The following is a 12425-nucleotide window of genomic DNA, read 5'->3' as shown; positions in this document are numbered from 1 at the left end:
TTATTTCACTCTAAAATTCATGAAGCAAAAGCAACATAAAAGCAAAAGCTACACTACTAATACTTCAGTCTAGATTAAGCTGTCCTCTGGAATACTATAGCACAGTGGATAGACGAAAGCAAAAGGAAAGTAATCGTCATCCCATTCCAAATTTACAAATTAAATGCAGCCCAAGAGCAGATTGAGCTCAAAACAAATCTGGCAGTCCTCACTGCAAAACACTTTGCATCCAAATTGCGTCCATGGTAGAACAACAACGGAATCGCACTTACCGCGCTTATACGGATCTACATCGGCACGCATCGGTAACACCACCGCCTTTCTCCTCATCTGGAGCCAGAATCTCAGCCACGTGACCTTCTCGCGGATCTAGTAACACTCCTCATTGCTCAGCATTTTGGCGCCGCCCCATGGCACCTTCACCGGTTCATCGCCGACAGCCTGTCTCATGTAATGCCTAGCAGTATTGTCGATGTCGGTGCCACCATTGGCGATGTACAGGAGGATGGCAGCTACATAGGCCGTTGCTTTGTGTCTGCCGCGGGCGGCGCGCTCGAGATTCTCGTCGATGACTGACAATGGTCTGAGTAGTGGATAACGGAGGACGGCAATCATCCCGACGATGAAGCAGGCCTCGAAGTTGCCCACTTGGGCCAGGCGAGGAAGGAGGGTCAGATAGCCATCGGGGACAACGTACCGATACAGCTTGTAAAACCGCTCGACGGAGATGAGCCGGCCAACTTCGGGGTCACTGCACACGCGGCGCATGAAGTGGCAGGTTGCCCGAAGCGAGCGGAGGTCCTCTATTGGCCGCATCGAGGTCACACCGATGTGGCCCACGATCCGAATGGCCAACTCAGTAGGGAGATCCACCAACAACGATGGTTGGCGATGCCTCGCCGCCTTGAGAGCTGGCCGGTGTTGACGGTACTTTAGTGCCATTTTCACCCATCAACTATACTCAATAATAAAGGAAAACTACATTCCTTACTCACATATTTGTATTACTAACCTCGCTCTATAGTTGTTTTTGAGTTTTGTACATTTCAGATGAGCAAGAGCAGAATAAGATGAAAACACGCAGCAGACACCATACAACTACGCAGAATATCACATCGGGCATCACCCACTTACAAAGAGGGCCCATCTGGCAGAGCAAACGGGCGCGCCACGCATAATACATACAAGGAAAGACATCAAGGCCCACATGTCAGCCTGACAGAGAAGGATAAGGACGAGAGACGGCCAGGTGGGGCCGGCCGACCCCTTGGATCGGCCGAACCTGGCCGGCCTCCCGTCCAGGTGCATTTCGAGGAGGAGTCGCCCCCAAGTCTCCTGATCACCTTCCATACATCCATTTGGCGGGAACCGACCTCCACTAGTATAAATAGGGCCCCCTCTCACCCCTCTCAACACACACACCCTTAATTCTATTATCTCCAAGAAGGCTCTCCTCTCTCTTGCTCTCTTAGCTTGGTAGTGGAGCTAGGCTAGTTCTCTTTAGCGAGCAAGTCGTCCTCGGAGTCGTTGAGCAATCCTCGGCTCCTGGTATGGCTTTGTATCCGACTTGTCAGACTTCTATTCATAATATAGAGTTTTGCCATGGTTGCTTTGCTATTTTGATAGTTTATCAATCTATGCTTAGTTCGTTCATAAGTTATGCTACGGTCTTGGTTAGGCCAAATGATCCGGGTACGGATAGAGGCTCGTTGTGCTTTCGGGCTTGTTCTAGTGTTTTACTCGTCCATCCGAAGGGTGGGAGACCTGGGGGCACTAGAGTAGTGACTCCATACACGCATACACGAGCGTGGTGTTCGGGTATGCGGGATCCTTTGGATATGACCGTGCTCCACGGTGTGACTGGGGTAGACGGTAGGTGGTGACAGCCCTGTCCGTCTGGTGTAACAGCTGTGTTGCGTTTAGTGTACTCCCCGATGTTCGGGTTCGGTGTAGGAGTTCGTGCAAAGAGGTAATGGAACTGGACGTTCTCCAGTGCGGGACCTTCTCCACGCTATCCCATTTTCCTGGCACCTGCAGTCCTAACCATGATCTAACATGACCCCAGCTTTGGATAGAAGCACTAGGAGACCTAACCTAGCCTAAGCTCCAGCTGACTTGACGTAGGATAGAGTAGTCCTTTGTTTTATAGTTTCTCTCCTTTATTCCTTCCACTTGGAGTGTGGATGTGTGCTGTGTCGCATTACCCTTGCTTATTCTTTATCTGGGCTTACCCCTGTTAGAGTATTGCCTATTGCTTGAGACACAATGTCATGGTTAATGTTGTGTACAATACCTTTGCCACTGCCGTCCTTTGGGACACAAATAAATGACGATACCCTTACTCTCTGGGTGAAATGCTACAATGGTATATCCGTGCACTTGCGGATCCATCTGTAATCGTATTGATTATACCACGAGAGTGGCACTCCTTGGGTGCAGTTGCTAGGATGGGTTCGGCACCCTCATTTCTAGTAATTGCACTAAGGACCGCCAACAGGCATTTCTGGCGCTGTCGCTAAGGATTAACCATTCCTAGTGATTGCGCTAAGAAACGCCAACAGCCGGCGAGGATGCAGCTTTGCCGGTGTTGACGGCCATTATTTCCCATATTGACCGTCAACTTCTCGGGAAAAAATTGAGCCTTGCACCATGTTCCATACATATTTTACCTATTTCTAATAAGATCCACAAGTTTTGGTGGTTTGAGATGTTTTGCAAGATTATGCTCAGAATATGCAAGAAACAACACTAAATGGAGCATCTACAGGGATGGAGAAACATGGATATAAGATGACACCATTATAAACATTATCAAATACCAAATTTGACATTGCCATTTTGAATAGCTTGTCGAGATGATCGAATTGGACACTTGGACCACCCAATTCGGAGTCCGGACGCAAAAGTTATGCACATCACAAGTTCCGGACTCGTGTTGCGCAGAGGCTGCAGGCCGGCCGGCCTCGCCTAGGCCGGCCGGCCCGGCACCTTTGCCAAACACATCTTGCCTTGCCACAAGAGCACTAGGGACCCTCCAATGGACCCCTATGCACTGGATATACAAGCAAATACAAAAGTTATGACCGAAAGGCCCAGCACATGGATTAGAAGACCCATTTGCAGCACTTACCGAGATCTTTTGGCCCGCAGCGCCACTATGGACTTCATGCACCATTTGATCAAGACGTCGGCGAAACGGAGGGCCGAGAAGTGTCAACTCCAGGCCGGCCGGCCGGCCTACAAATTTCAGCTTTGAACCAACGCAACCTACACCGACACCAGGAGGAGATCCCAGGCCGGCAGGCCTCCCCGGCCTAGGGGAGGCCGGCCGGCCTCACTTTGTCATGCCGCGTGCCCATCTTTCGCGTGGAAGCTAAGCAGCTGACCTACTTGCATAAAGTGAACGTGCTAGCTTCAGCACCGCCTTGGAAGAGCTATAAAAGGACACCCACACCTCCATTCCAACACACACCAAGGAGTTCTCTTCTCTCATTCTTAGTTTCTAGATTAGGTTAGGTAGTTGGGAGTTAGAGTCGAGTCGAGCTTGTCTCGGGATTCCGGAGTCATCATCGAAAGTCGGGTATAAGCTCTTGTATCTTTCCCTTTGATATGTATCAATATAGTTATCTTCTTTATCTTTTCGAGTCAACTTTACTTTCTGCATTATTTATCTTCTCAAGTTATCTCAGTTGTGTGCGGAAGTAATTCCTCTAGCTTAGACTTTGTATCTTTCTTGTTTATCGGGATCTTACCTTATGGGTTTTCTCACACGGACTGGGGAACTCAAGTTAGGTCCCTAGTTGAGGGTAATTTCTCTTGTTCGCGACAAGAGAAATCCTAACACCGAGTACGGACGTGGTGTCCGAGCTTAGTGTTACCTAGAAAGTGTGTTCCACCCCACGGTACCGTTGTGTTAGGCGGTAGGTGGTGATAGCCCTGTCCGTCCCTTGTAGTTCACCACGTTCAGGTGCCTTCATAGCAGTAGTGCCGACTGCCGTTGGACTCCCTTCTCATCCCAGTCTGAGTCCTTCCCTGAGGCCGCCGAAGTAAGCTCTATGTTCCCGATAACTAGTTAGAAGCAAGGTTTAATCTAGAGAGGCTAGCTCGATAGTTTAGAAGTGTTTTAGGAGTTTTTCTCGCTCGTTGTCCTCCCAACTGCTTACCAATCTAAGGATTAGGGTCTCCTGTGTCATATGGTCCTTGTTGGCCATTATCTTATCTATCTATCAGGCTTACCCCCACTAAGTTTGTCGGTTGATATCTCTAGTAAAATTTTTCATTCAATTTTTCGATACTCTTTATCCATAGTGCTTCCCTGAGGAAAATTACGATACTCTGGAATACTCCAAGGTGAAGTGCTACAGCGGTGATTCTGTGCGCTTGCGGAATCCATATTCTATTGAGTATAAGAAACACCAACAAGCATTTTTGGCACCGTTGCCGGGGAAGCAATTGGCTAAAGATACCGTTGAATAGTTTGATAAAATTTACTAGTTTATCACCGCTAATTTTAGCGGGATTACCATTTCTCTCGGTCTCCTTGTGATTTCTGCAGAGTAGTGCAGGATCAGTTTCGATCTACCATATCACTTCAACTCAGATCCAAAAGAATTGGGTGAATTGTTTGACGCATAGTAGTCCTATCAGAAGGAATTTTCTTAGGATCAAGTTTTGACAACACCAACTTCAATACCCATGGCTTAGAAGACACTCTGTCAATTCTCAGCCCCGTCAAATAGCCATATCCCTACTAGACTGAACAATGACCAAGGCACTGATGGCTTTGACATAAAGACTGGGCTTGTCAACATGATCCAAGCAAGTCCCTTCTGCGGAAAGGCATCAGAGGATGCCAATGCTCATCTTCAAAATTTCCAGGAAATGAGCAGCATAATCAACCCAAAAGGCACTACGATGGATAATATTCATCTTCGACTGTTCCCGTTCTCATTGCTTGGGAAAGCAAAGATGTGGTTCTATGCCTACAAGGAAGGATTCAACACTTGCGATGCATGCGCCAATGCTTTTTTGGCCAAGTACTTTCCGGTGGGCAAAACCAATGCCCTTCGAAACAGGATTTCCAGTTTTCAACAACTCCAGGATGAAACAGTTCTGAAAGCCTGGGAACGTCTCCAGGAATACATTGCAGCATGTCCACACCACAGGATGGAAGAATGGCTTATCCTTCAGAACTTCTTCCATGGCCTGAACCAACGATCTCAAGATCACATGGACACAGCAGCGGGTGGAGCATTCCTCTCCCTCAATGTTGTAGGAGCTAGAGTGCTCATCGACAAGGTTGTTTCCAACTTGAGTTGGAAGGCAGATAGGCAGCCAGCCCATACAAAAGGAATACATGAATTCGACAGTGTCGATAGGCTGGTAGCCAAGATGAATCTTCTCATAAAAAAGCTAGAATCTCCACACTAGGAGGTTAGCCATACTGAGTTTTGGATGACATGTGAGAAATGTGGCAATACTGGACACTAGGTCAAAACTTGCCCGTTCACTAAAGAGGACAAGAAATCCATTGGGAACGACACTCCCGATGACTCAGACTGCCGTCCTCAGCAAGGTTGGAATTCTAAGCCCGACCTCTCCTTTGGCCAACAGCAAGGTAACATTTTTAATAATAGTTTTCAGCCCTCGTTAAAGACTTCATGAATGGCCAAAAACAAATTAATGACAAAATTAGTGAGAAGTTTCTTGCTCATGATAAAATTCTTGAGTCTTTGGCCATGCAACTAGAGGGGTCTGACTCTGTTATTAAAAATTAGTTGAGTTTCAATGAATTGATAAAAACTAAAGTAACTCAACTGGCCTCATCCTGTTGTATCCATAACACGGGGGAACTTCCCGAGCAACCGGGAGTGAACCCGAAAGAAAGTGTGAATGCGGTAACTGTGCGGGCAAGACAATCTGCATAGAAACCACATCTTCTGCAGGATGAAGGAACACGGCGGAAGACTGTAACCGCTAGGAATACCGATGCTGAAGACGGGGTGTTGGAGGAGGCCAAAGAATCCAACACCATTGCTACCCAGGAAAACCCCGTGGAACCCCCTAGAACTTCACGGGACTATCATGATACAACCGCCGTACCATTTCTAGAGAGGAGAAGGAGGCCAGTGGCCGACGAGCAATTCGGCAAGTTCGTCGAGGTAATTAAGAAGTTTTATGGCAACATACCACTTTGTGATACTATGCAGGTTCCCACGTACGCCAAGTATCTCAAAGATATCCTTGGCAACAAGAGGGTCCTGCCGACCACCAAGGTCGTGCAGCTTACGGGTGAATGTAGCACAGCTATACTCAACCCTCTCCTAGAGAAGAAGAAGAAAAAAGGATGCCCCACCATCACATGTTCCATCGGAGCTCAACACTTTAAGCACGCTCTTTGCGATCTGCGAGCAAGCATCAGCGTCATGCCAAAGGTAATTTATGATAAACTTAACCATCATGCGCTTGCTCCTACTGTAATGTGTTTGAAGTTAGCAGACCAATCGGTTAGTCAGCTCACGGGGATCACTGAGAAAATTCCGGTGAAAATACAAAATTTCTTTGTCCCTGTTGATTTTGTCATTCTCAACATGGAAGTCGACACCAAGACCCCTCTCATTTGGGAAGGCCATTCTTGAGTATGACAAATGCATACATTGAGCAATGCTCAACATCAATGGGCAGAAGGAGAGATTCGATTTCAGACCGAAGGATGAGCAATGCTCGCAGATCAAAAGTTTCAACCGGAAAGAATCCGTGAAAGAGCTAGAGAAGCCATATACCCCATCCAACTCTACCCTCTTCGAATTCATGGAGAAACTTCGAACTCGGGAGGAGATCAAGGTATATAACCAACGGAACATGAAGCGGAATATTCAACATAAGAAATTTCTGGAATTTGGGAAGAAAGAGATCGAAGAAAATCTGCCTATGGCGGCAGAAGAAAGCATCGCCACCAACATCTCCATCAGGTGACGACGATAGAACCCAAGGTATGGATAGTCTCGCTCAGGACGAGAAAGTCGAGCCCTTGCCATGAGGCACGTGGTAGTTATCCATTCTTGCATTTGCATATAGGATAGTTTATCTTCTTGCATAGTTTTTCCATTCCACATCATGGCATGTTTAAATTCTCGCAAATGCATTCTTTTGATTTTACATTGCATATAAAAAAACAGCCAAGATGGCGGACCTACTGAGCTTCATTCAAGCTTGGGGGTGCCATTGTATCCAGGTAAGTCATCCAACCTGTCCTTTCATCTTGTGTCCTAAAAAAATTAATTAGTTAGTTTGAGTCATTCAAAGAATAGAGAATAAAATATAACAAAAACAAAATAAATAAATAAAACACAAAAAAAATTCATGCTTTGAATAAAACTCCCAACACATATGTGTGGAAATCCATGTAAGCTCTTATCATGGAGATGATGAATAGTTGCTTTGTCCATGCTTTGCAAGTACCTCGTATACAACCTTTTACTCTCCCAGTACTTGAAATGTTGGCTCATGGAAATATCACTGAAATTCTTGTTTGAGTGGGAGCATGAGCTTGATTTCCAAGTCTAAGTTGTTGTGAGATTGGTGATGGCCCGAATTGGAACAAAATTGCATGCTTTGGTCAAGAACCTCTCGGAATTTCTTTAAAAATAAAACATGGTAAAGATTTCCCCTTTGGTTTACATGCCCTACCCAGAGACATAATATTTTATCATATGAACCGATATAAGCTGTCTTGAGTTATTTTGAGCTTTGCCGAATGGTGAGTCTGTTTGAGGGAGGTACTTGTCATCTACCGATCTTTCTCCTCTGCGTACCCATTGTTTGCTAGCCTCAAAATGTCTGGCATGTCAATTATCTACCCCGGGTATTGATATCCACCTTCGTCAGACAATTCCCCTCACAACAAAACCCAAAATCTCTACAGTGAGCCTATCCATCTCAAATGGTCTATCCAAGCAAGGCTCCCTTCCAATAACTCTATCCTCGTGGAGTGTGGGTCATCTTCTAAAAAAACTAGACAAAGAAGCAAAGAAAGAAAGAAAAAGAAAAAAAGAGACAAGACCCATACCTCCACTCAAGAGAGTTGAAATAAGGAGCTCAAATGAAAAGACCAGAGATGTTCTAAGTGTGAGTCCATTTCCTCCCTCTCCCCTAAACATTTTACCTTCCATAAGATCGGGATTTGATCAAGTACATACCTCTTGCGAACCACTCTTCGGCTCGGTAACACAAGGAACCAAGGTACGCTGCACTCTTCCTACCTAAAACTCCACATCAGCCTTAGAGTAGGAAGAAGTTGGTAAAAATTTCTGACCATGGTAAGGATCATACACCTTGAGCGACTTGAGAGTACCGTTGGGGAATCTTAAACCACTTTTTGAAAACTTGCAAAATATTCCAAGATAGAAACCTGAACAGGAAGTAGGAAATATTTCGGTAAAGGTTGTTCAGGCTCTCAACCACCCAAGATGAGGGATGAAATGCAAATAAGCACCATCTACCAAAAACCAAGGTATGAGCCAACTTATTCAAAGTACATATGAGTTAGAGTAATATGTTGTGCATAACATTTTTGCAAGGTATGAGAATTGATGCAACTCCTGATCCACCGAGCTTAGCTTTTGCTTTGCTCGAGGACGAGCAAAAGTTTAAGCTTGGGGAGGTGTTCACGGCCATTAATTCCCATTTTGACCGTCAACTTCTCGGGAATAAATTGAGCCATGCACCATGTTCCATACATATTTTACCTATTTCTAACAAGCTCCACAAGTTTTGGTGGTTTGAGATGTTTTGCAAGATTATGCTCAGAATATGCAAGAAACAACACTAAATGGAGCATCTACAAGGATGGTGAAACATGGATATAAGATGACACCATTATAAACATCGTCAAATGCCAAATTTGACATTGCCATGTTGAAGAGCTTGTCGAGATGATCAAATTGGACACTTGGATCACCCAATTCGGAGTCCGGACGCAAAAGTTATGCAAATCACAAGTTCCAGACTCGTGTTGCGTAGAGGCTGCAGGCCGGCCTGCCTCGCCTAGGCCGGCCGGCCCGGCACCTTTGCCAAACACATCTTGCCTTGCCACAAGACCACCAGGGACCCTCCAATGGATCCATATGCACTAGATATACAAGCAAATACAAAAGTTATGACCGAAAGGCCTAGCACATGGATAAAAAGATTCATTTGCAGCACTTACCGAGATCTTTTGGCCCGGAGCACCACTATTGTAACACCCGGTTTATAAAAGGACATAAACCGAGCAATCATATACGTGCCAGGATCAAGTCACACGTATATACAACAGAATGAAGAATATATCACAGCACATATCACGTAAAAAGATATAATAAAGTGAGTACGAATGTTATTTATTACAATAATGACAGAAATGTCTGATACACCGGAAGTGTAAATACATATACGAGAAACTCTCGGAAGCTGGGCGCCACAGGGACGTCGGCTGGGAGATGAACGCCTAGAAGTCCTCGTACTCCTGGTAGCTCTGGGTGAACTCCCTCGCGTCGGCAGGAACTGAGCAGCAGTAGAGTATCCCAAAAAGAACAAGAGGAAAAAGTAGAGAAGGCAAGTGTGAGTACACAACTTGTACTCAACAAGTATAACACAAACTATTAGGCTCTAAGGTTGGCTGACTCAACTGCATTAGCTTTTAAGTCTTGGCAAAATTTTATTAAAGCTAATTACTGCAAGGTAATGATTTACCATAAACCCAGTTACATAGTAATTAATCAGAATTAATTATGATACTACTGAGAACCAAACAAAACCACCCGGGGAACCCCCCTAATCAAAGGAAGATAACCCCACTAATAAAAAGGAGGATCTGGGCTGCTCATGACCGTGAGCACGGCTAGTATACCAGTTTTACACTATGCAGAGGTTGCACATCTTTACCCACAAGTCGTGAGCTACGCTAGTTGTTCATCACACTTCCTTAGGTGAGATGACTAGCAAATTCACTACGAGGCCGTTACAAAGGACCATGTTCGTAAGGTGTGACCGCTAAGGATTCAGGCTCCGCAATGATGGGGCCCACCTCGAGGGGGTACAAGATAACACAGACCAAGCCTCGTAGTGCAGGGACCATTGAAGCTCACCCCCCCTCTTGCCCCGTCGGTAAGTTACTCCCGAACCAAAATGACCTAATTAGTAAGCCAAGACCGTCCCATTCCAGTCTTGTGGTAGCGCTATTGTCCTAGGTTGTCGCTCTATGAACCAGTCCTTATGGAGAGTAGCCAGCCCAGCACTAAGCACCGTGCTGGCCCCTAAACCATGTTTCTAGAAAAACAACTTTTAACGAGACGTGAGCCACTCAAGCGGGCCACTCCTAGAATTAAGTTGCATATACCATTAATCAAATTAATTAAAAAGGACCAAGTGTGTTATAGCGCGGCACCTAGCACAACTAACCAAAATGCAACCCAAAGGATATATATAAGGTAATAAAGTGGCTAGGAAGTCCTTATAGGCATACAGTATTAAGATGCAGTATGAACTTTGTATTTAAAAGTGATAGGTGGTGTTCATGTTATACTTGCCTTCCCCAAAGTTCTCCTGCTGCTGCTCAAATTGCTGTGAAGACGGTGGCTGCTCCGGGTACTGGTACTCCTCCGAAGGATCAACGTCTACTCACGAACACATGGCCAAAAACAAGGCAACAACATAAACATGATTGCAAACAAAGGCTAACACTAAGAAATAGTACAACAATACATAAAAACAGCAAGCAAAACTAAGCTAGAACTATTCTATGCATTACAACGATCGTGTGGACATAAAGAACACCTAAAACGGAGCGAGAACGTGAAAACTAGGCCCAAAACAAGTTTCAGGGACTAAACTGCAAGAAAACAGGGTTTCTAGGAGCTTTTGCACAAAAACCAGGGATCTATACATAATTAAACCTTAGATCTGGGGTCTAACTCGCAAAAAACTATCAGACTGGACTGCGGGTTCAAAAAGGGAAAAGAGCAGGGGTCCAAATGAATAAAATAGTGCCTGGATGTAAATATTTTTACACAGTCATGGACTGCGGGTTGATTCAGTGGAAACTGAGGGGTTCTTTAGCAAAAACGCTAGGCCGAAGGGGTACACGTATATCTCGGCCGTTGGATCATGATCTAGTGGCTCAGATCGAACCGGTACGCAGGATCTAATACTGGGCGTCCATCTGGGATCGAATGGCGCAGGCGTTTTGGGGGTGTGGGCGGCGGGGTCATTCCGGATGAGAGGTTGCAGGTGGGGTTCATGCCCGGGGCGGCTCGGGTGAGGCAGGCAGCCCATGGTGCAGCGAGGCTCGAGCGGAGCAGAGGAACTCGTCGAATAGAGATGCGCGACACGGGGAAGAAGAAAGGAAGGAAGGAGGAGGGGGCGCCGATAGGTGGGGCGAGCTTGTCAGTGGCCGAGCGGGGCTACCGGGTGAGCGACCGCGGGCATTGTGGGGGGGGGGGCGGGGTGTGGTTGACCGATGGGCCCGCTCTAACAGAGAGAAAGAAGGCGTGCGCGTGCGGGCTGAACGGGATGCGGGCGAGCAGGGCCTCTGGCGCTCGGTTGGGCCGGACGCGGGGTTCTGCTAGGCCGAGGGAGGGAAATGAAAACATGGGCTGCGGGAGAGAAACTGGGCTGCTGGCACTGGACTGGGCCGGGCACAGAGCAGGCCAACAGGGAAGGAGTGGGGGCACAGGTTGGGCTCAGCTAGGCCGGCCAAAAGGGAAGGGAGGTCGGACCGGGCCGTGGGGAGGGGAGAGGGGAAACTGGGCCGGGGTTTTGGGTTGGTTTTCCTTCTCCTTTTCCTCTTCTATTTCCTTTTCTTTTCTCTTTTTCTTTTCCAAACTCAACTCAAACTATTTGAATTCAAATGAAATTTGAATCCAAACCCTAAACACTCAACCAAAATAAAACTATGCACCAGCATGAATGCACATACATTTTAAACCTAAAATAAATTTTAATTACTTATGAAAGAAAATTAATTTAAATGCAAGACTAAGCATATTAAATCCTAGAAAATTAAATAAAGCCAATTAAATTTATTATTAAATACTGAAATTTAAATTAGTGTGTTACAACTATGGACTTCATGCACCATTTGATCAAGACGTCAGCGAAACGGAGGGCCGAGAAGTGCCAATTCTAGGCCGGCCGGCCTAGGAGAGGCCGGCTGGCCTACAAATTTCAGCTTTGAACCAACGCAACCTACACCGACACTAGGAGGAGATCAGGAGCATCCATAAAAAGGTCGGCACGAAATGGAGGAAATCCCAAGCCGACCGGCCTAGGGGAGGCCGGCCGACCTCACTTTGTCATGCCACATGCCCATCTTTCACGTGGAAGCTAAGCAGCCGGCCTACTTGCGTAAAGTGCACGTGCTAGCTTCAGCACCGCCTTGGAAGAGC

The 12425-nt window shown here is 46.3% G+C and overlaps 1 non-coding gene across 1 annotated transcript; it reads right to left on the bottom strand.

Annotated features, from left to right (window-relative positions):
- Positions 1 to 5061: 5061 nt before the first annotated feature.
- On the bottom strand, positions 5062 to 5168 carry LOC120639386. The gene has a single exon (XR_005661389.1). It is a non-coding gene; the product is annotated as a small nucleolar RNA R71 (small nucleolar RNA).
- Between the last annotated feature and the right edge of the window lie 7257 nt (positions 5169 to 12425).

This window comes from Panicum virgatum, chromosome 6K (assembly GCF_016808335.1).
Source record: "Panicum virgatum strain AP13 chromosome 6K, P.virgatum_v5, whole genome shotgun sequence".
Lineage (NCBI taxonomy): Eukaryota > Viridiplantae > Streptophyta > Magnoliopsida > Poales > Poaceae > Panicum > Panicum virgatum.
The sequence above is the reverse complement of the archived record's forward strand: the minus strand, read 5'-3'. Positions and strand labels throughout refer to the sequence as shown.